The 25,977-nt window shown below is 35.4% G+C and overlaps 1 non-coding gene across 1 annotated transcript; it reads left to right on the top strand.

The window, feature by feature from the left end:
* The first annotated feature begins 3,728 nt into the window (after positions 1-3,728).
* On the top strand, positions 3,729-3,843 carry LOC116560330. Its single transcript, XR_004272914.1, has one exon. It is a non-coding gene; the product is annotated as a U5 spliceosomal RNA (small nuclear RNA).
* Positions 3,844-25,977: the final 22,134 nt, after the last annotated feature.

Genomic DNA, 25,977 nt, shown 5'->3' with positions numbered 1-25,977 from the left:
GAGGTCACATAAAATGGGAACACCATCAGGCTAACAGCAAACCTTTCAGAAGAAGCCAAAAGAAATTGGGGACCTATATTCAGCATCTAAAAGAAAAGAAATTTCAACCAAGAATGTTATATCCAGCCAAACTAAGCTTCAAAAACAAAGGAGAAATAAAATTCCTTTTAGACAAGCAAATGCTAAGGGAATTTATTACTACCAGAACTGCCTTACAAGAGGTCTTTAAAGGAATGCTAAACATGGTAACAAAAGACTATTACCAGCAACCACAAAAACATACTTAAGTACACAGACCATTAACACTGTAAAGCAACTATACAGTCAAGTCTACATAACAAGCAGCTAAAAACACGAAAACATAACAGGATCAAATCTGCACACATTAATACCAATCTTGAATGTAAACATGCTAAATGACCCACTTAAAAGCTACAGTGTGGCAAGTTGGACAAAGAAACAAAACTCAATTGTATGCTGTCTTGAAGAAACCCAGCTCACATTCAATGACACCCATAGGCTCAAAGTAAAAGGATAGAGAAAATCTATCAAGCAAATAGAAAACTAAAAAGAGCCAGGGTTGCTATTTTATTCCACACAAAACATACTTTAAACCAATAATGATAGAAAGGTCAAAGAAAGCCATTTCATAATTGGAAAGGGTTCAATTCAGAAAGAAGACTTAACTATCCTAATATATATGCACCCAACACTGGAGCACCCAGATTCATATAACAAGTTCTTAGAGACCTACAAAGAGACATAGACAAACACACAATAATAGTGGGAGACTTCAACACCCCATTGACAGTATCAGACACATAATTGAGACAGAAAACTAACAATGACATTTGGTACCTAAACTCAACTTCTGACTAAATCAACCTAAAAGACATCTACCGGACACCCTACCCAACAACAGCAGAATATACATTCTTCTCATCTGCACATGGCACATACTTTAAAATTGACCACATGCCAATCCATAAAGCAATTCTCAACAAATTAAAATAAATAAAAATCATACCAATCATACTCTTGGACCACAGCATAATAAAAACAGAAATTAATACTAGAAGATCTCTCAAAACCATACAATTACATGAAAATTTAACAACCTGCTCCTGAATGACTTTTGGGTAAACAATTAAATTAAGGCAGAAATCAAGAAATTCCTTGAAACTAGTGAAAAGAAAGATACAACATACTGGAATCCCTAGGATACAACTAAAGTAGTATTCAGATAAAAAGTCTATGTGCTAAACACCTATATTGAAAAGCTAGAAAGATCTCAAATTAACCACCTAACATCACACCTAGGGGAATTACAGAAAGAAGAAACTAACCTCAAAACTAACAGAAGAAAAGAAATAACCAAAACAAGAGCTGAACTGAATGAAATTGAGATGGCAAAAAAAAAAATACAAAAGATCAATAAAACCAAAATTTGTTTGTTGAAAGAATAAATAAGATTGATAAACCTCTATCTAGACTAATAAAGGAAAAGAGAAAATTCTTTTTAAATGCAATCAAGAATGACAAAAGGGACACTATCACCAATCCTACAGAATGGTTTTTTTTGTTGTTGTTGTTGTTTTTGAGACAGAGATTCCCTCTTGTCACCCAGGCTGGAGTACAATGGCACAATCTTGGCTCACCGCAACCACCACCTCCTGAGTTCAAGCAATTCTCCTGCCTCAGGCTCCCAAAGTTGCTGGGATTACAGGTGCCCACCACAAAGTCCAGCTAATTTTTTTTTTTTATTTTTAGTAGATACAGAGTTTCACCATGTTTGCCAGGCTGGTTTTGAGCTCCTGACCTCAGGTGATCCACCCACCTCAGCCTCCCAAAATGCTGGGATTATAGGTGTGAGCCACCACACCCAGCCTTTGCAGAAATTTTTTAAATCCTTATAAACTATTATAAGCACCTCTGAGCACACAAACTAGAAAATCTAGAAGAAACTGATAAATTCCTTGAAACATACAACCTCCCAAGATTGAACCAGGAAAAAAATGGGAACCCTGAGCAGATTAACAGTGAATTCTGAAATTAAATGAGTAATAAAAAGCCTACCAACCAAAAAAAGTTCAGGACTGGACAGATGCACAGCTGAATTCTAGCAGATGTACAAAAAAGAGCTAGTACAAATTCTACTGAAATTATTCCAAAAAATTGTGGCAGAGGGACTCCTGCCTAACTCATTCTATGAAGCTGGCATTATTTTATACCAAAACCTTGCAAAGACACAACAAAAAAGAAATCTTCAGGTCAATATCCTTAATAAACATACATGGTAAAAATCCTCAACAAAATACTAGCAAATCAAATCCAGCAATATATCAAAAAACCACCATGATCAAGTAAGCTTTAGCTCTGGGATGCAAGGTTGGTTCAACATATGCAGATCAATACATGTGATTCATCACATAAACAGAACTAAAGACAAAAACCACATGATTATCTCAATAGACAAAGAACAGGCTTTCAATAAAATTCAATATCCCTTGATGTTAAAAATCTTCAAAAATTAGGATTCAAAGGAATATACTTCAAAATAATAGGAGTCATCTATGAAAAACCTACAAACAATGTCATATTGAGCAGGCAAAAGCTAAAAGCAGTTCCCTTGAAAACCAGAACAAGACAAGGATACCTACTCTCACCACTCACATTTAGTATAGTACTGGAAGTTCTAGCCAGAATAATCAGGCAAGAAAAAGAAATTTTAAAATTCAAAGAGGAAGAGAGGAATTCAAATTATCTCTATTTACAAATGATATTATTTTATACTTAGGAAGTTCCACAGTGTCTGCCCAAAACCTTCTAGATCTGATAAACAACTTCAACAAAGTTGGAAGATATAAAAGCAATGTACAAAAATCAGTAGTATTTTTACACACCAATAATGTTCAAGCTTAGAGCAAAATAAAGAATACAATCTTATTCATATTAGTCAGAAAAGAAAAAAAAATACCTAGAAATACAACTAACCAGGGAGATGAAAGATCTTTACAATAAGAATTACAAAACACTGCTGAAAGAAATCAGAGATAACACAAACAAATGGAAAAACGTTTCATGCTCATGGATAGAAGAAGCAATATTGATAATATGGTCATAATGCTTAAAGCAACTTACAGATTCAATGCTATTTTTGTAACACTAACCAATGTTATTTTTCACAGCATTAGAAAAAAACTCTTCTAAAATATATACAGAACCTAGAAAGAGCTTAAATACTCAAAACAATCCTTAGTGGGAAAGAAAAGCCAGAAGCATTACACTATCCAACTTCAAACTATACTACAAGGCTATAGTAACCAAAACATCATGGTACCGGTACAAAAACAAACACATACACCAATGGAATAAGTCAGCACAGAAATAAAGCTGCATGCCTACAACCATCTGATCTTTAACAAAGTTGACAAAAACAAGCAATGGGGAAAGGATTCCCTATTCAATAAATGATCCTGGAATAAGATATGCAGAAAATTAAAACTGGACCACTTTATTTCACTATGTAAAAAAATCAACTCAAGATAGATTAAAGACTCAAATGTAAAACCTAAAACTATAAAAACCCTTGAAGAAAACATAGGAGATACCATTCTGGACATAGAACTGGCAAAGATTTCATAACAAAAACTCCAAAAGTGATTGTAACAAAAACAAAAATTGACAAGTGAGACCTAATTAAATTTATGCATGGCATAAGAAACTATTTTTCTGGTTTCTCTTCGGAGTGAATAAATCTGTTGCCTTTTATTAAAGGTTTTCATGAAAAGGAACAGATGGAGTTAGTTAGCAAATTTTTTGAAGTCCTGCTTGAGCAGGGCCAAGTAAATAAAAAAAAACAAGACAAAACAAAACAAAAACTATTAACAGAGTAAACAGACTATGTAAAGAATGGGAGAAAAATATTTGCAACCTATGCATCTGACAAAGGTCTCTTATCTAGAATCTACAAGGAACTTAAACAAATCAACAAACGACCCCAATAAAAAGTGGGCAAAGAACATGAGCACGAACATACACTTCTCAAAAGAAACATAAGCACAGCCAACAAGACATATGAAAAATGCTCAATATCAGTAATAATTAGAGAAATGCAAATCAAAACCACAATGAGATAACTTCTTACACCAATCAGAGTAACTATTATTAAAAAGTCAAAAAGCAACAGATGCTAGCAAGCTTGCAAAGAAAATTATCAGTGCACAAAATCCCCATGACATGCAACTTACTCATGTAACAAAAATGCACATGTACCCACTGAACCTAAAATAAATGTTGGACATTAATAAATAAAACTCATTGTAAAGTTAAGAATAGAATCACATTAAGAATGTTCTAATTCTGTATTGGACATGTGTGGATTACTTTTAACTTGTATAAAAGTTAAAAAACAAAAATGTTAAGAAGTATAGCTACAATAATTTGTTAATGGATACATAACACAAAAAGATATAAATTATGACATCCAATGACATGAAATGTCGGGAGAAGAAAATATAAAGTGTAGAGGTTTTAAATGCAGTTGAAGTTGTCAGCTTAAAATAGACTATAATAACTATAAAATGTTTTATATAAACCCCACAGCAGCTACAGAAAGAAAACCTGTAGAAAACACACTCAAAGAAAAAGGAATTAAAGCATGCAATTGCAAAAATAAAAAGTTAAATCACAAAAAGAGGCCAATAAGGGAAGACAGGAACAGAGAAATGGCTATCAGAAAACAATGAACAAAACAGCAATAGTAATTTATCAATAATCACTTTAAATGTAAATCCATTTACATTTACATTTCAAGTAATTATTGGAAAAATTACTATTGTTACTTATTGATAAATTACCATTTAATTACTTTAAATGTAACCATCAATAATTACCTTAAATGTAAATGGATTATTTCTCTAATCAAAAGGCATAAACTGGCTGAACAGGTGAAAAAGCAATATTCAACTATGTATGTTGCCTACGAGAAATACTTTAGCTTTAAGAATACACACAAGCTGAAAGTGAAGGGATGGGAAAAGACATCTTATTCAAACAGTAACTAAAAGAGAACAAGCATGTCACTATACTTTGACAAAATAGGCTTTAAGTCAAAAGCATTCACTTGATACAAAGGAAGTCGTTATATAATGGTAAAGGAGCCACTTTATCAAGAGGATATAACAGCTGTAAATATGTCTGCACCCAACATTGTAGCACCTAAATATGTTCAGCAAATATTAGCAAAATGTAAGGGGAAAGTAGACAGCAATAATAGTAGAGAACTTCAGTACCCACTGTCAGGACCAGATAAATCATCCAGGGGAAAAAAAAAATCAATAAGGAAACAGAAGATTTGAACAAAACTATAAACCAAATGGACCTAACAAACATATTCAGAGTTTTCCTTTAAACAACAGTAGACTACACCTTTTTTTCCAGACCTTGTGTTAGGCCACAAAACAAGTATGAACAAATTTGTAAAAATGAGAATCACATCAAATACATTTTCTGATCACAGTAATGTGAACTAAAAAATCAATGATGGAAGAAAAATTGGAACATTTACAAATCTTTGAATATTTGGAAATTAAAACAACACACTCATAAATGACCAACAATTCAAAGAAGAAATCAAGAAGGCAATCAAAAAATATTTTGGGAAAAATAAAATTGGAAAGACAACATAAGCTTTAGGAGATGCAGTAAAGGCAGTTTAAAAAGGAAAGTTTACAGAAATAGTGCCTACAATAAGGGAAAATAAAGAGCTCAAATAAGAAAACCTAAAATTACATTCACAAAATGAAAAAGAACAAAGTAAGCCTAGAGTTATTAGAAAAAAAGGAAATAATGAAGATCAAACAGAAATAAAATAGAAAAACAATAGAAATGAAACTAAGGCTTGTTTTCTTGAAAAAGTAAACAAAATTGACAAACATTTAGCAAGAGTAAGAAAAAAGATGTAAGACTCAAATAAATAAAATTATAAATGAAAGAGAAGACATCACAACTGATGCCACATAAATACAACAGATACAAGAGACCACTATGAACAATTATGCATCGCCAAATTGGATAACCTGCAGAAACAGACAGATTCCTTGAAACATACAACCTACTAACACTGAATCATGAGAAAATATAAAATCTAAACAGATCAATAATAAGAATATTGAATCAGTAGTTAAAAACCTCCCCAAAATGAAAATTCAGAAACTGATTGTGTCACTCATGAACTCTACCAAGCATTTAAAGAATAATTAATGCCAATGTTTCACAAACTCTTCCAAAAACTTAAAGCAAAGGAATTCTTCCATGCTCATTTTACAAGCCCAGCATTACCCTGATACCAAAGGACACTATAATAAAAGACAATTACAGGCCAATAACTCTGATGAATATAGATACAAAAAATGGTCAACAAAATACTACCAAACTGAAATTATCAGCACATTTATGGGTTCATACACCATGATTGAGTGGTATTTATTCTTGGAGATGTAAGAATAGTTCAACATACACGAATCTATAAATGTGATACACCACACTAACAAAAGGAATAAAAATTATATGAGTATTTTAATAGATGCAGAAAAATTATTTAACAAAATTCAACATCCTTCCATGATAAGAACTCCCAACAAATTAGGTATATCAGGAAAGCACTTTAACATAACAAAAACTACATGTGACGAGCCCACAAGCTATGTATGACAAGCCCACAGCCAATATCTTAGTCAATGGTGAAAAGCTAAATATTTTCCCTCGAAGATCAGAAACAAGACAAGGACATACATTCTCACCACTTTTATTCAATATAGTACTGGAAATCCTAGCTAGAACAATCAGGAAAAAAAAAGAAAAGAAAAGAAAAGAAAAAAAAAAAAAGAAAAGAAAGGCATCCACTTTCTTGGATGCCTTTGGGAAAGGAAGAAGTAAAATTATCTCTGTGCACAGATGACCAGATTTTATAAATAGAAAATCCTAAAGACCCCACCAAAAAAGAAAAACTGTTAGAACTTACAAACAATTTCAGGGAAGGTGCAGGATACAAAGTCAACATGCAAAAACCAGTAGCATTTTTATATGCTCACAATGAACTGTTCTAGAAATTAACAAAATAATCCATTCACAATAGCATTACAAAGAGTAAAATATTTAGATATAAATATGATCAAGAAGGTGAAAGCTATAAGACATTCATGAAAGAAGATAATGAAGACACAAATAAATGAAAAGTTCGCCCATATTTACATTAATAGTATTCAAATGTTCATAATAACCAAGGTGATTTAATGCAACCTCTATTAAAGTGACATTTTTATAGAAATTTTTAAAAATTAATATTAAAATTCATATGAAACCACGAAAAACCTGTTATAGCCAAAGCAATCTTGAGCAAAAAGAACATGGCTGGAGGCATCACACTACCTAATTTCAAAATATAGTACAAAGCTATAGTAAGCAAAACACTATGCTGCTGACATAAAAACAGACATATATAGGCCTCCATGGAGAAACATATTATTGGAAAAAAAAAAAAAAAACAGACATATAGACCAATGGAACAGAATAGAGAGCCCAAAATAAATTCACATATTAACAGTCAATTGACCTTCAAAAAGAGGTGCCATGTTACATAATACAGAAAGGACAGTCTCTTCAATAAATGTTTTTGGGAAAACTAGATGTATGCATATAGAAGAATGAAAGTAAACACTTATACCATGTACAAAAATAAACTCAAAATAGATTAAAAATTTCAATGTATGACCTGAAACTATAATATTCCTAGGAAAAAAAACATAAAAGAAAAGCTTCTTGATATTGATCTGGGAAATTATTTTTTAAAAATATATAACCCTAAAAGCACAGGTGACAAAAGCAAAACTATACAAATATGATTGCATCAAATTTAGAAGTTTCTTCACAGGAAAGAAAAAAACTGATTAAAGAGACAACCTATGGAAGGGGGAAACCATATTTTCAAACCATACATTTGATAAAGATTTAATATCCAAAATATATTAGGAACTCAAACAACTCAATAGCAAAAAGGCAAATAACCTAATTAAAGAATGAGCAAAGGACCTGATCAACATTTCTCAAAAGAAGACATATAAATGGTCATTTACAGGTATATGAAAAAATGTTCCATATCACTACTCAACAGGGAAATGCAAATCAAAAGTGCAATAAGATAAGACTTTACATCTGTTAGAATGGCTATTATCAAAAAGACAAAAACTAAATGTTGGCCAGGATGTGAACAAAGGGGAGCTCTTATACACTGTAGGTGGGAATGTATAATAAATTGGTGCAGCCATTTTGGAAAACAGTATAGAGGTTCTTCAAAAAACTAAAAATAAAACTACCCTATGGTCCACCAATCCTACTTCTGGGTATATATTCAAAGGAAATAAAATCATTGCATTCAAGAAATAGCCACACAATCTTGTTCATTGTAGCATTATTCAGAATACCTAAGATATAGAATCAACCTGAAAGTTTTATCAATGGATGAATGAATAAAGAAAATGTGGCAAATAGATATATATATACCACAGAACATTATTCAGCCTTAGCAAAGAAGAAAATCTGTCATTTATGATCACATGTATGAACCTGGAGGATATTATGCTAAATGAAATAAGCCAGGGGTAAAGATAAATACTAGGTGATCATACTTCTGTATGGGATCTAAAAGAGTCAAATCACAGAAGCAAAGAACAATATGGTGGTTGCCAGGGGCTGGGTGTAGGGAAAATGGGGAGATAGTGGTCAAAGTGAACAAGGTTTCAGCTTTGCAGAGTGAGTAAGTTCTAGAAATCTAAGGTACAGATTATACCTTACACAGGAGATTATAGTTCATGACACTGTTTTACAAAATTGAAATTTCCTAGGACAGTAAATCTTAAATGCTCTCATCACAAAAATAAACAAGTAACTATGTGAGGAGACAGATATGTTAATTAGTCTGATTGTGGCAATCCTTTCACACGTATACGTATGTCGAAACATCGTGTTATAGATCTTCAATACATTAGTTGAAACTTTTTTATTGAGGTAAAATATGCATATAAAATTTATCATGTTCACCATTTATTTAAATATATACAATTTTTATATGTCAACTATTTATATCCTCAGTAAAGCTGGATATAAATAAATAAATAAGATTTTAACCTTGTGATTTTCTTTCTCTAAATTCTGCAGTTCAGGAAGAACCAGTCATCACATCCACACTACTCTTTATGTACCATAAAGTTCTATTAGTACAAGAACTTAGCGATTTCAAGCCTCACCTTCTGTAGACACTTGACTCCAGGCAAAGGTGATACATTAAGCAACTATTTTGTCATTGCATGACAGGGACAATCATGACTGAAATCTAAGCAGATCAAATAACTAACTGGAGATTCCCACTTTAAATGTTCTGTTCCTTGGGGATGCTTCTAGTACAGAAACCTGTTTCAATCAGACTTCCATCAGAAAAACAGAAGCCATTTTATGAACCTGGGATATAAAAAGTTTAATATCGGAATTATAGGTTTGCGTGGAAACCCATAATTTGGAAAAGCTATGGAAGCAAAGGTCAGGGGAGCCAGCACTGGTCATTTTAGACTCGAGCATCAATGTGGGTGACTCTTAAAACTTGCCAGGAAACTGCTAAGAAGTTTGCACTGTCAGCCTCCAGCAGTGATGAGAATGATTCTTAAGAGCTCGCTGGAAAGCCACTGTGAATCTCACCTTTGCCCTTGCATCTGGCACAATTGTGTCCTGAGAATAATGGCTTCTCCTTTTTCACCTTCTAAATGACATGTGAGTTATTCTTACTGGAAAAAAAAATCTAACCTAGAATTACAAAGAGAAAGGATTCTGGGACCTGTAATTTCTGGCTGTTTCTGCAATGCACATAAAGCTTAGAAGGGCATGCTGATGACTTCTAGTTGACAACAGATAATATATAGCAATTATCAAAAGGAATAAATCATTAATGATAGTGTTTCAGACACTGGTTTGCAGATTACGAGTATCATATTTGGGGATAGAATTTCTTTAGAAATGTCTAACTTACAACATGTAGACAAATGATTATCCTGCCTAATCCAACACTTACGCTGGTTCTGCCTTATGAGAAATTTACAAAAAAATTCTCAATGTAAATTTCTGTAGATATTCTGCGGTAGCTCTTCAATAAGTCCATATGTTTCCATCTCTACTGCAACAACTCTAAGCCAGGTAACTGTCATCTCTCCCTTGAAAACTGCTTTACCTCCTTTCAGTTATTTGTTTCCAATCTGATCTTTGCAAAGTAAAATTAGATAATGACACTTCCCTCCTTAAAATCTTCCACCTGCTTCTGCACCCTCCCCTGATTTTCATCCATACTAAAGTAAACTTCCTTCGGTATTTTTAGTTGTGCCATATCTTCCCTTCTCAGACATCCTTTTGTTCAGCATTCCCTTTCCTCTTCCCCACTCTTTACCCAAGTTTCTTCTGCTCTTCCTTTGGACAAGTTTTAACTTAAATGCCATTGGGGGGGTAGCCTTTCCCAGTCTTCAGTATGCTTTGCTATCCTTCTTTGTTCCTTTGGCTTAAGGCTTATTCTAGAGCCTGAGCAAATGGCTGCTATTAGTCCAGCCCTTCGCATTGCTTGCCTTATTTATCTCGACACTGAAAGCAGGAAATTAGCTAGAATAACAACAAACAAACAGCCCTCCCTAACGGCTTAGGCCACACCAGCCATAGTTAACAAGGCTTCACCTCAGCTTTTGATTGGGGCGTGAGATACTTTCAAGACATCTCACTGAACATCCTCATGGGGGGAAAGCCGAGATGAGAGAGAAATTTAGACTGACCAAAAAGAAGCTTGAGGACAACAGACCTTTAAAAAATTGTTCTCTTCCTCTTGATAGTGTGCCTAATTGCATGTCCACCACCCAGTAGAAACAGTGAAATCAGTACGGTATCTCACATACTGTAGGCCATCAAAGACACTTGCTGAATAAGTGAATAAGTGAGGAAATGGATGAATAATTGAATGTGGAAAGGACATTTTCCTCTCGAATTCCTGTTAGAGTTTACAATGTTCAGCTAGCAGTCTTTTGCCGAAATTGATCAGCGTCTGCTGATGTCTCCTGAGATTCACACCCTGGGTGGTGTGTGTATGTGTGTGTGTCACACTTTGTATTTGCAGCACGTCCCTGCCTCCTTTTATGGTACCTTTTCTATAACCATTTCAACACATATTTCTATTAAGCTTCTTAAGATCAGTACTTAGTCTCTAGTGCTTTACAAAGAGGTACACGGTAAGTATTCATAAGGCCTTGTTGAATAAAAGATAGTTATTATAAAAAGATGCAATATTTTTTACATATTCTCTACTAAATATGTAATTCATGTGGACATAAGTATAAACCCCAAGCATTTTTACAATGTTCCAAAGAAAAGAATTAGAATTATTAGCAATAATAAGTAACTGGGAGTGACACAAAGAAGTTACAGGAAAGAATTTTTTGGTCTACTTTGCATATTTTCTCATTTCTTCCATGAAAAGGATCTTATGCTATTCTTATCCCATTGGATAAAAGGCAAAACTTGAAGACAAAAGGTTTAATTAGCCTGTGACCAACTAAAAGAATTATAAGGTAGAGGAGGGAGTTTGACAGAGTTTCAGATTGTGTCTAAACTATGCCCACTCCGGACTTTGTGCATATCACGGCCTGCCCATAGGATTGGGTATTTCTAGAATTTGTATGCAGTGCATGAGCTCCCAAAAAATCAAAATTATTTTTTAATACATGAACTCAACCTTTTTGAGTTCTAGTTTTTTTTTATCTGCACAATGATGAAAATAATACTGTTATTATTATCAGTATAATACTGGTAATATTACCAGTTATTATAATACTGTCATTATAAAAATAAGTTATCTGTGTGTGTGTGTGTGTGAAGTGCTCAACACAATGCCCGTGACATTCAAAATAGTTTTCCTGTACTCTCTTTGCCCTATTTGGGGAGAACATGAAATGGTTTGTCAATTTTAAAATAAATGATATAAGGAGCTACTGCCGGGAGCAGTTAAGTCGTGCTGAAGGATATCAGAAAAAAATAAAGACAAAATGAATAGCTTCAAAATGTTAAAAATCCAAAGGGAGGCTTCTGAAGTTTTAGGACAGAGCAGGAGAATCAAGTGAAACTCTCCAGGGACTCCTGACCTCACAAGGAATATTGGTAGCAGCTGCTGTAGAAGAGCATACAGAGCATACAGAGCCTACTGAAGCCTGAGAGCGATGCATTTTTTCTAAAATCTCTGGGCCTTACACTGAATGTGAAGTAGCAGCCACCTGTAGCTGGAGGAAAGACCCGAGAGCTGAAAGGGACCCCTCATCTCCCCAGAGGCACAAGTGTAATAAATGCAGAGCAGAACAAGGGAGACAAGACTTACAGGAACTCAGATTGCAAACCCTGCTAAAGGAAAGATTCTGTTCCAGCCCTCAAATTGTTTTATGTCTGTGGTGAAAAGAATCTAACTAAAGCCACCACAAACTGCATACTCAAGTCAACCACATACTAGAGAGACTAACTCCCACCCAACCCCCACAAGTCTGACAAAGGTGCATGCGCTTTCTAAGGTTAAATGTTATTTACCTTAGTTTCTGTGGTTCTTTCACATAATGTCTGGCATTTAACCATAAATTGCTAGATATGTAAAGAAACAAGAAAATGTGGCTAATTGTCAAGAATAGAACCAGACCATAAGACTGGTCAATAGAACTAGACCCAGAAATTGACCAATGTTGGAATTATCACACATAAATTTTAATGTATCTACGCTAAATATTTTCAAGGATCTAGTGAAAAAAGTTGCATGAATAGATGAAGAATTTCAGTAGAAATATATCAATTATGAAAGTAGTCCAAAAGATTCTAGAAATACACACAATATTATCAGGATTTTTTAAAACATTCATTTCAATGTGCCTATCAGCAGGATAGACACAGCAGAGGAAACTCAAGAGAGGTTCAATGAATATCTAAAGTAAGGCAAAACAAAATAAATCAAAATTAAATGAGAGAAAACACTTTCTACTAAGCAGCCAGTGGAGATCACGCATTAACTGGATTACTTCCATGTCTCAATTAATTTTATCTAAAATGGTAGCCATAACATTTCAATCAAGGGGCCCTTTATTATAACTCCCACCCATGAGGAGAAATCACATCTTGTTGGGGTGAGAAGGAGGAAGTAAGGAAGAAAAAAAGCTTCAAAGAAAAGGTAGAATTTGAATTGAGTCTTCAAAATAGAGATAATATGGTGGGCCATTGGGTGATGAGAACAGCATAACAGTTAAAGACAAGAAAGGGGAGTACAGAATATGTTTACAAAATGGCAAAAGGGTTATGAAAGTCATACTGAGAAAACATATGCGCAAGTGAGACTGCTCTACTTAAAAGAGTTTATACTACCAACTTCTGATATTCCCTTTTTAATCTGCTCATAATAATTAATTCTGTGCTGTATGGAAAGTAGGTACTAAATATTTATGTTAAAAGGAACATGTGAGTGAGGGAATGAATGAATGAATAATGAAAGCAGTTGTCAGCACATTTTGAAGAGCTGGTAACCGTGTCTCAATCTATGCGGTAACATACTCTGGGATATCTTAAATCAGGAGTTCTAGCTACAGAAAGAGAGACATGCAGGGAGAAATTACAAATGAAATTGGGATAGCTTAAGCCAGAACCTTAAGACATCACAACAAGGGAATTAACCAAGAGCAAAATGGCGTCCCCCTTCCCTTGCCTTCTGAAGCAGTGACTCTGCCTCTCATCAAACATGGAAATGACTGCCCACTAGAGCCATCAACATCAAACATGGCCCTGTTCTTGAATTTTTTCAACAACCACCATTTCAGACTCATGAGTTTCAACATACGTCAGGCATAGATCTAGGTACCACTGCATATACTTGTAAATGGAACAAGCCTTGATTCTGCCTCCAGGAAGTTTACAGAAAAGGAGGTTTTAAATGCTGTGCTATGCAGACTGGAGTTTGCCTTGATTCTGAGACTGAGGGCAAGGGCTCTACTAACTGGCCTTCGTTTTTAGAAATTTAACCTATATCTTTCTCCTAACTGACAAGCTATAGAGCATATTTATCAAATAGAAAATAATTTGAGTCCTAAGTGTGAGTTATATAAATGTAATTTTAATTATCTGATAGTCACGTTTTTTTAAACACATTTTTTTTTTACTTTTAAGTTCATGGGTACACGTGCAGGTTACATAGGTAAACTTGTGCCATGGGGGTCTGTTGTACAGATTATTTCATCACCAAGTACTAAGCCTAGTAACCATTAATTATTTTTCCTGATCCTCTCCCTTCTCCCACCCTCCACCTTCTGAAAGGCCCCAGTGTGCATTGCTCTCTTCTATGTGTCCATGTGTTGCCATCATTAAGCTTTCACATATAAGTGAGAACATGCAGTAACTGGTTTTCTATTCCTTGTTGGTATACTAAGGATAATGGCCTCCAGCTCTAACCATGTCCCTGTAAAGGATATGATCTCATTCTTTTTTTATAGCTGCATAATATTCCATAGATTCCATAGTGTATATGTACCACCTTTTCTTCATCCATTTTATCATCTATGGCATTTAGGTTGATTACATGTCTTTGCTATTGTGAATAGTGCTGTAATTAACACATGCATACATGTGTCTTTATGATAGAATGATTTCTATTCCCTCGGGTATATGCCTAGCAATGAGATTGATGGGTTGAATGGTACTTCTCTTGGTGGGAGTGTACATTGGTTCAGCCATTGTGGAAGACACTGTAGTGATTCCTCAAAGACCTAATTATGATAGTCACATTTTAAAAGGTAAAGTGAAACAGTTCAAATTAATTTAAATAATATATTTAGCCCAATATATCCAAAACATTATCATTTCCGCATGTCATCAATATAAAAATGATTGCGATATTTTATAGTTAGCCTTTGAAATCCAAAGTATTTTCATTTAATGCTCATCTCAATTCTCACTGGCCACACTTAAATGTTCAGCAGCCACATGTGGCTATACTATGGAGCGTATCCCGTTTCATGAGTAGGAATGTATGCCTTGTGACAGAGTGCGTACTATAGGAAAAACTTGGAAAAACAGAAATAAAAATAGAAAACAAGCCCTAAAAATAAGAAAAACAATGACTGATGAAGAAGTGAATCTATCCAAAATCTGTAGGAAAGAAGACACCTGGAGATTTGAAACTCCAGCCAGTGAACATGGCTCAGGATCAAACATTGCCTAACACAGAATTTGGTGTTGGAGATTCTGAGTCTTAGTCCCGTTTTACCACCTTCCCATGACTGGCCCTCAAGAAAGTAATTTGCCCTGATTGTGCCTCAACTTTTTTACTTTAAAATGAGAATAATAATGTGAACTGAGTTCACACAGGTGTCTTAACAGATGCATAAATACTGAAAAAAGAATCATATGCATAGGAACAATGCAAACTGTTCTGATTCTTAACTTCTCCTCAAAGGCAGGACCTGCAACCTTTCTATTCTCATGTATTCCATCCCCCACAAAATATTTTTACGAGTCTCCAAGAGACACCTTTAAATGTGCTTGGAAAGAAGTCCAAGTTGCCGTGTGCTGGGACTTGTCTGCCAGGCAACTGCTACCTCCTGCAGGATGCTACTCCACTCAGACTGAATCTCATGGATTATTTAAAAAGGTGCACTTCTCCTTGCTGGAAAATAGAACTCAGTCAGATAAAAGGTAGTAAATTAGCTCTCAAAGCAGTATGAACCAAATCAATGGAATGTTTTAAGTTCTGTATAAAATAAACATACGACTAGTGATACAGCTGTGGCCACCCCAGGAATGAGTTTGCTCTTTTCCATGAAGGCCTAATATAACTGAAAATGGGTGAAACCCTGTTGGGATGAAGTCAGAGGTCAGATAGCTAAATATAAGCACATTTTTCTAAAACCTACTGTGAAAGGCAGTAGAGCCGTCTAACATGAATATGTTTTTGGCATTTTTATTTCAAGCTGTGACCTCTTCAAAAATAAGTTACTGGGATTTATTATTATTTAGAAGATAAAAGCTGGTCAAGAACCCAGAATGAAGACTAAATAAGTTAGTTCAAGGTCCTGCCTTGGTTAAAAAAGTGTAACAAAATTATTCAATGCAAAAGTACCTTATCAGGGGTCGCTAATATCAAAAAATGTATATGAGGAGTCAATCCTTTGAATATAGATTTTTTTTCACCGTTAAACTGCAAGTATTCTGAGCAATGTAACATCAAAACACTGTGAGATATTTATGCCTCAGGCAGAATAAATATTAAATCTTTTTTAACTTAGCATGTGTTTCCCCAAATACCAAGGCTGAGAAAAAGGCTGACACACAGGTAATTTATTTGGGAAGTGATGCCCTGGAGAGAAAATAAGTTACAGAGGGAGTGAGAGAGAGAGAGAGAGAGAGAGAGAGAGAGAGAGAGAGAGAAAGGTGGGAGGGAGGAAAAGCCAATACAGCAAATTAATTTGGCCATAGGTATGGGCACCTAGGATTCAATCTCATGGAACTTTCTGAAGGGTTTTATGAAGCGAGTCCACAAACTGTACACTTTGGGTATGGTTGGGAGACAAATGCACCCATTGTCTCTTGCCCCTTTGCCAAGACTGGCCTCAGGGACAAAAATGTCAAGTCAACTTCAGCAAGTGTCCCAGACTGTAGCATCAGCAAAATCTTAAGAAAGGAAGCAAGAGGTATTCAGTGTAGTCCCAACTGGAAGGGTTATCAGGCTTCTCCAATGTAAAGCTAGTCAAGATTATATGGACCATGCCGCTGCAACAAAGTTTAGAATTACAGATAGAACTAAGTGGGTTTGAATGGCATGCAAAAGGTATCTAACACAGTCCATCCCTTTTATTATTAGATCTTTATTAAGTCCAAACTTTTAGTCCTATTTAGGGTTGTGAATGGCCACAATCTCTGCATGTAATAAATTCAAGAGAATTAGTGGAACAAACAGGTCTTGAAGTAAAAATTGATGTTTATCATCTCCCACCAGCATGATCAATCCCGTATTTTCCTCACCATCAGATGGCACTTGAGGTGCTCTAGGTTGCTTCCCTAATAGGGTAAACCAGGCTTTCCCTAATAGGGTAAACAAGGATATGCATTCCTAATTGCCTTGCCCTTGTCAGGCTTTCCTTGTAACAGTTACTTGTTCACCATTATCAGTGGATGGAGAAAAACCAATTAATGCCATAGTGACTCCTTACATTCCAGGTATGCTTCTTTCTGATCTGTTTCATCAATTGTAACTCCTCCTGATAATCAAGATCAATTATCCCATCAATATCATGCACCTTTTCTTTGCCTATTGGTACTCTGGCATGAAGTGTCTGAAAAGAACAAGTTGTAAACTGTAGCTTTAAGTTTAAAATTGTAGCTTTAAAGTGGAACTAGTAAGTCCCCTGATGGGACGTACACCCCACTACCATCCTCCTCACCCCAGAAACCAAGATCTCTAATGTGGTATGTCAAGTCACATTAAGCTGTTGGGACAGGAGATGTAAATTCCACAAGTGAGTTAGTGGAGGATGATAGGTCCTACTTTCACCTTTTGGTTCAGAGACTCATGCATTGCATCTACTGGGGGACTATATTAGACCCCCAATGGCATAACAAATCACCACAAACTGGGTGACTTAAGATAACAGGGATCTTGTTTTACGGTTCTAGTGGCTAGAAGTTTAAAATCTCAAAAGACTCAAGTGATGAAGCATTCCTTGTCACTTCCTAGCTTCTGGCGGTTGCCATCAATCTTCGATGGTCCTTGGCTCACAGTTGCATCACTCTAATCTCTGTTTTCTTCATCACATGGCTTTCTTCCCCATGTCTCTCTGAAAGCCAGTGTTTGAATTTTCCTCTTCTTATAAGGCAACCAAGTCACTGGATTTAAGTCCTACCCTAATCTAATATGACCTCATCTTAAGTTGATTACATCTGCAAAGACCCTATTTTCAAATAAGGCCACATTTACAGGTTCCAGGTGGACAGGAATGAGTGAGGGGGAGGGAAGCATTTCAATACAGTATAGGGACATACAATGTGTATCAGCACAGATATGGCACTCCAGAGGACAGTACTGCCATCCCTCAGGATTGTTCACAAGCTAGTGCTTTATCTGAGCTTATCACAGGCCTTTCCAACAGTCCATTATCTTTTCTGTGCATAGATAAGAAATATGGCCCAAAGATGTTAAAGTCTTACTCTAGTTCACACAGCTAGAGTGGATCACAGAGTTTGGAGTCATGCCCCAGTCTTCCATCTCTAAGTTAAATACAGTCTTTTTAACAGAGTATTTCCTCTAATTATTGCTTTCCCGAATGTTTTGTCAACTCAGAAGATTGTGTGCCATTATTCCTAGACTTCTGGCCTATTTGAAAAAGCTACTGAGTGTTCTTTCTCACCATCTTTAGAGTTAGGGAAAACTGGTTTTGAGTCCTAATTTGATCAATTCCTGGTTTTAGATCATGTAAACTTTCCAGCCTCCAATGACCAATGCATAAAGTGGGGACAGTAGTATCTATCTCACATAGTGAGTGGGTGGAGTAGATTAGATGATATTTGTAAAGCACTAAGCACTACTCTTGGCACATAGTGCTACATGATGCTTGCCGCTGTACCAAGTGCTGTGAAAGAACCACAGTCATCTTGGAGGCTTTTAGAAGAGCCACTTTGTCCATTCCTCTTGCTTCTTCCTCCTCCCAGGAATGCTGAATTAATGGCTGGAAATGTGGTAGTCATCTTGAATAATAAAGCAATGCTGAGGATAGAAGTCATACATTAAGGATGGTAGAGCAAAAGAAAGAGAGGAATCTGAGTCCTTGGAGACAGGGGAGCTGTCACACCACCCCAAAACTACAAGCTCCAGGTTTCTTTTACATTAGCAAGTAATAAACCACTATCCTGTTAAACCAACTTATTTAGCTTTATTGTTTTAAACTGCAAAGCCTAATGCTAACTGAAATAAGTAAAACTGAGATACCATTCTCCCAAATTTATCATGGTCCTGAGAAGACAAGGGAAATGCATATATTCAAAGAGAGAAAAAGAGAGAGAGAAAGGTTACATTCTAAACTGTGGTTCAGCCAAGAAGCGCAAGAGATTATCAGAGAAGGCAAAAATCTCTGCAGGTTGAATCAGCCAGAGGTTTTCAGCAGAAGAGTAAATCAGACATAAACCTTGAAAGGAGCAGAGAATTCGGAGAGGGGATGAAGAGAGGTGGAACTCTCAACATGTCAACCAAACAACAGGTAAAGCAAAAGGAAAGAAGGAAACAATTAGCAAGGCAAATTCAAGAACACATATGAAAGCTTGTAAAGAGAAAAAAGTGTGGGTTTTCAAGTATGACAAAAGAACCAGTTCTCCAGTTAATGTGATGAAAAGAATAACAAAGAATGAAAGGAAATGTATGGTTCTTTTAAAAGAAATGTTTAGCCTGGTCACAGCAGTAGAAATGGTTAATCTTTCATGTACTCAAATTCCTGATAATTATTAATAATTTGTCAAGATGGGAGAGGAATGCTATGGAAAAAAGTGGCAAAACCTCAAAAACATGGGCAAAATAAGCATGAGAGAAAAGAATGTAAACAGAATAGTTTTATGGACATTTGAAAAACATATTTGTGTGAAAGGAATTAGTTATGGATTAGTTATGGGCATAAGGGGCTTTATTTCCATTTGTGTTCCAATTTTTTTCTTTTTTCTTTTTTTTAAATCTTAGAACATTTTAGTTCCTCCTCCAAAATAAAGAATCAAATCTGAAAAAGCAATTCTTAGATGAGATTGACTCATATAGATGACTTGATTTTAGTTAACTTGCTTTGTGGAATGTCAAACTCACAGAAATTATGTGTATTGATTAATGGTTTTTTAGTTACAAGTAATAAAATTCAATTCAAGTTAACTTAAGCAAGAAAGGTGAATTGGCTAAATCAATCCAGCTCATTCATGCAATTTAAAGGAAGGATTAGAGCAGGTACTTATGGAAGGCAACGGAACAAAGAAGCTAAAAGCAATCAGGGACTTTTCCCCCATCTGCCTCACCTCAGCTTCTTTCTACACATCTGCTTCTTCTCTTTCACTTTGTACTTTCTCTGCTTCTCATTTCATGGACCAGGCAGATTATCCCTCCCCTTCCCACTCCCACTCCAGCTCCCCAGGTAATATTCCTACCTCTCAAGAGATCATTCTAAACTGAAATACCTTCTGGTATTCCCTATTCCAAATTCCCAGAGAATAAAGTATGAATGCTCAAAAGGGCCCCAGAGCCAACAAGGCCCACGAGGCCCCAGACAAATAGCCCTTCCTATTTCTCTTTGTGTTGTGCCACCCTCCCATTTGTTCACTGGACTGCTGACTCACTGGTCTTTTGCAGTTCTTAGAAGATGACAAGCTTTCTCCCATCAGAGACTTTGCACTCACTGTTCCCTTTAACAAAAACCTTCCTCCTCCAGAGGTGGCCACATGGGCTCATCCTCTCAGCTGCATCTCCCCACAGGTGCCATTGCCTCCAAGAAGCCTACCTTGAGCATTCTATCTTAAGTGGAAATTCCTTGCCCATCATCCCATTTATTCTGTATCAGAGGACATTGTTTAAAATCTATATTAATACTCACTGCAATTGGATTGATTCCTTTCCCGTTTGTGTATTTACTTGGGTAATAACCATCTTTCCTCATTGATTTTAAGGAGCATACTATAACACTATAGGTTTTCTATCCTTCCATTTTCCTGTCTGGCTTACTAATAATTTTCTAATTTTTTTTCAAATATCTAGCCCTCCCCCAAATTACACTGTACCTAATTGGAAGCTAAAAGTAAAATAAGTTATCTTCCTCCTCTGAGTATAACTCCGACTTGTTGCAATGGTTGTAAGTGCAACAGCCATCTTTGCTTATAGTGGAAGGATGCAGTCAAGTGAAGATGGCAAAGCAGAGAGATGGAAAAAAATCTGAGACCTTGATGACACTTTTGAACCTCAGAATTTATCAACTCTGAAGTCTGCATACCATAGAATCCCAGTTATATGAGATTACATATATCCTTAGCTCTTAACTAGTTACTTCGAGATAAAATTTCAGTTGCTTAGACCTAACTAGTCCACTCTGGATATAGGAACCATGACTCTGTTGCTTTCCATTGTATTTTTGAGGACTAGCACAGTGCCTGGTTCAGAATAGAGGTCTGGGATTATTAACAGAATGAATGAATTTGTTCAATCATCAGAAGCCGTAAAGATAAAATCATGTAATACAAACATGACTGCTAGAGGCACCAAATAAATTCACTGGAGAAACAAAAGGCATTTTAATAAATGGTGCTGAACCACTGGAAATCCATCAGGGAAAAAAATAAATCTCAACCTCTATCTCACTGCATAAACACAAATTGATTTGAAATGGAAAACAAATGTGAATGTAAAAGATAGAACAATCAAGTTTTTAGGTGAAAGTGTATAAAGATATTTTCAGGATCATTGGGTAAGCAAAGATTTCATAGATAGGATATAAATACAGTACAGGTTGAGCACCTCTAATCTGAAAATCCAAAATCTGAAATGCTCTAAAATGAAAATTTTTGAGTACCAAAATGATGCCAGAAGTGGAAAATTTCACATGATTTTCCACCAGAAGTGGAAAACTCTACATGGTAAGTCACAGTGAAAACACAGGCACACAAAATACAGATTATTCAGCATTCCCAAAGAAAAAAAGATTTTTCTCAGAAAAACACAAAGAAATGGTTTTTTGCCAGCATACTTACCTTCATCTAAAAAAAAGCTGCACAAAGCAGCAAGGTAGCTGCCAACAAAGAATGCATTTGAAATGGGTCAAGCCACCAATGGCTGAGATAATGACACTTTTGCTTTCTGATAGTTCAGTATTTGCAAACTTTGTTTCATGCACAAAATTATTAAAAGTATTATACACAATTACCTTCAGCCTATGGGTATACAGTCTATGTAAGACATAGTGATTTTTGTGTTTAGACTTGGGTCTCATCCCTGGAATATATCACATATACACAAATATCCCAAAAGCTGAAAATACTCTAAATCCAAAACACGTTTGGTCCCATGCATTTCAGATGAGGAATATTCAATCTGTACCATAGCGGAAACATTGGTAAACGAGAATTCATTGAAATTGAAATTTCTTTTCATCAAAATATACCCTTAAGGAAATGAATAGGCAAGCCACAGCCTGAGAGGAAATATTTATGGTGCATATTCTGTCAAAGAATTTTTTTCCAGAATATAGAAAGAACACCTATAAATCTACAGTCAAAACAGCAACAACCCAATAAAACTGAGCAAAAGACCAAAACAAACACTTCACAAAAGAAAACACAGGAATAATCAATAAGGACATTGGAAAGTGCTCAATGTTAATTATTAAGGGAATGCAAACAAAAATAACAATGTGATGTCACTTCTATTTACTAAAGTGGCCAAAATTTAAAAGAATGATGATGAAAATGTTAGCAAATATGTAAAAAATGTTGAAACTCTCATACATTGTTGGTGAAGTGTAAAATGATAAAAACTACTTTGAAAACTATTTGGTAAAGATACAGCTATCCTATGAGCCAAAAATTCTTCTCTGATTTATCTAGGAGAAATAGCCAACAAACACTCGTTCAAGACCGTCTATGGCAATCTTAGTCATAAAATCTAAACTCTTTAAACAATCCAAATGTTCTTCAGCAGGATAATAGTTAAACAAAATGTGATGTCAATCTAAAATGGAACATTATTTAACAATACAAAGGAACAAGCAACTGATACATGTGACAATATGGCTTAATCTCAAAAACAAGCTGCACAAAGCATCAGTGTAGCTGGAAATAATACACTTGAAATAGTTCAGTTTATAAGAAGGACAAAAATAGTGCAACAAATCTGCGGTGACAGAAATCAGAAAGCAGTTGCCTCATTTTGGAGTGTGGGCAGGATTGATTCGGTAGGTGCATGTGGAAACTTCCTGGGTTGATGAAAATATTTTGTCCATTTTGGGTTGTATATAATTAGCAAATCCCATTGAATGGTACAGTTAATATCTGCATTTTGTGTCATGTATGTTATTACTGAATTAAAGTGTGTGTGTGTGTGTGTGTGTGTGTGTGTGTGTGTGTGTGTGTAGAAAATGACTACTTCCAAGAAGAGTCAACTCTTGTAGATGAAGAGAGCCATATAAATACAGCCCTTGTGAAAAGCTACATCAAAAAGTACTTATCAGAATAGGGCATATACTCATATTGCATTTCCTAAAGCCTAGAATTAACAGCATTCTCAAGCTAAACTGCATAATGTAGTTGATTGGAGAGCTCTTTCTTATGATATTGAGTTGAGATAGAGATAGTTATGTTAAAGAAGGAAGAAAGCAGCATGTTGGGGATTAAGAGTAGACATTTAAGAAACTGCTAATTATGAACAATTTTCCAAAATGTGTTTCACAAAAAAATTAATGTGCCTCAAGAAATTAATCCATGTTAAATGCAAAAAGGATCACCTGATCAAATAAACATAGGAAGTGTTGTATATTATGCCCCCTTCTTCAATATTCACAGTATATATAAACATATTAAAACTCTCAGAATTTGTAATATAAAGAATCACTGATTTTATTTAACTCAGATTTTCCCCAAAGCACGCCAATACCATTTTCAAAAACAGCAGACTTAACTATTATTTAAATTCTAAATTTTACATTCCTTCTATAGTTTGTCATAATAGAGGAGGACTATTTTTAAGTGTAAGTAAGCCTGTTACATAATTAACCAGTGATAAAATATTTCTCATTTAATAATGGAACTCAAAGGTATAATGTAATATTCTAAACAGATATCTGCTTTTTAGATGTCTTTACCCCAAACATATCTATAAGTGAAAAAATGTATTCTCCAAATATTATTGTAATTGCCTCTTAGCTACTTACCTCCACCCTTGTCCTCTACAATAAAGTGACTGACTACGATACTTCCCGCAAGTTTCTTTACTTTTCAGTGTTTCATTTTCCCTCTCTATAAAATGAATACATCTGAATATTTCTTTAAATTGATTGGGGTTTAAATATCTTAGCATTTTTGTGAAACATTTGAGCCCTATAGGGAAAATTATTCACTATTTATGGCTTGAAATATAATTATTTTCTGAATTTCATGAATATTAGTTGAGCATCTACTATACACAGCAGAACCTACTGAATTAATGTAGGACATTTCAGAATGTAGTCCTTTCATTTATTTAAAGCATTCCTTAAAGCAATTTCCAGAAGAATAGGAAGAGATTAAAATTAGACCTGTATTTACTTATCCATCCATCCATCCGCCATCCATCTTTTCTTTCTTTCATTTAAACATGCCAGATTCAAGATATATTTCATATATTAACTCAACAGTGTTTGCTAATGGAAGGAATTTGTGGTGAGACCAAAAGAAGAATCTCTTCTGGTCTTTAGCCCAAGAAACTGCAAGGAAACTTGTACCATTTATTAATATGGGAAAAACTGAAAGGGGCATAGAGTTAGGGTTAAAAACCCAAATCTATCTTTTCTATATATTAGGTTTGAGACGCCTTTTAGACATTCAGCAGGATAGACAAACCTGGATCCCAGGGCTGCAGCCATAAACTTCAGAGGTATCAAGATATATAGATAATATTTAAAGCCATGGTAATAGAAAATAAGAGAGAGGACAGAAAATATCTCAAATAAGAGCCCTAGGGTATCACAACATTTAGATGGTAGGAAAAGCGAAAGCATGCAGCAATGGAAACTGATTTGACATAGCCAGTGATATAGGTAGTAAACCTAAACAATATGTATTTCAAAAGCTAACATTTTTAAAAGTTGGGGTGGGGGACGGTGGTACAGAGGGATGGTCAATTGAGTCAACTGTTGCTGACACATAAAGTAAGATGGAAATAACACTACAGAACATGTCAATGACCCCAACCAGTTGAGATTCATATCAGGTAGGGCCTTGTAGACTATTGTCAGAATTTGAACTTTACTCTGAGCAAGGTAAAACCCATTGGGTGGTATTAGGAAAATGACTGAGATGGTCTGATGTCTACTTAAAGAGGCCACTCCAGCCATTCTGTTAGGCTAGATGGTGGGTAGACAAAGGGAGAAGCAAGGTCTGTTAGGAACTGACTACAATAATCCAGAAAAGAGAATGTGATGGTTTGGACCAGGGAGATAGCAATCAAAGAGATAAGAAACCAGATTTTATATACATTTTAAAGAAAGAACAAACAGGATTCACAGATGGATTAGATGTAGGAAATGAAAGAAAGGAAGAAATCACAAATAACTCCAAAACACATGGCCTCAAAACCTGAGAAGATAAAGTTATTGTGTTAGTTAACGGCACTCCTAAGTGTGTGAGGAAATGAGAAGGAATATGTAAAGAGATTAAGGAATGACCACTGAGGCTGGAGAAAATTCAAGAGCCACAGAAGAAGTAAAGTGAAGAGGAAAGTGTTCCCAGGAATAGGAACAGTCAACTGTGCCAAACGCTGCTGCTAAGGTCCGTTAAGTCAAAAACTACAAAACACCTACTAGATTCAGTAACACAGAGCTCATTGGTGACCATGACAAGAGTTGCTTTGATGCCATGATGGAGAGAGGAGGAGGCAGGCAGGGAGGGAAGAAAAAACCCTGACACAGTAAGGACGAGGCAAACATTTAATTGAATTTTTCAGGCAAGAAGTGGGCCACCAGCTGAGGGAGAAATTGAGTGAAAGAGTTTTTGTTTTTTAGATAAGACAAATAAAAGCATATGCATGTTGACAAAGGTGCAACAGAGAGAAAATTTGTTACTGCATAAGAAAGAGGGGAGGCTCATTGGGAATCGATGAGTAGGGATGGAAGTTTATGC

The sequence above is a fragment of the Sapajus apella genome, unplaced genomic scaffold, assembly GCF_009761245.1.
Source record: "Sapajus apella isolate SASKATOON/1434 unplaced genomic scaffold, GSC_monkey_1.0 scaffold25, whole genome shotgun sequence".
NCBI classification, from domain to species: Eukaryota; Metazoa; Chordata; class Mammalia; order Primates; family Cebidae; genus Sapajus; species Sapajus apella.
The sequence above is the reverse complement of the archived record's forward strand: the minus strand, read 5'-3'. Positions and strand labels throughout refer to the sequence as shown.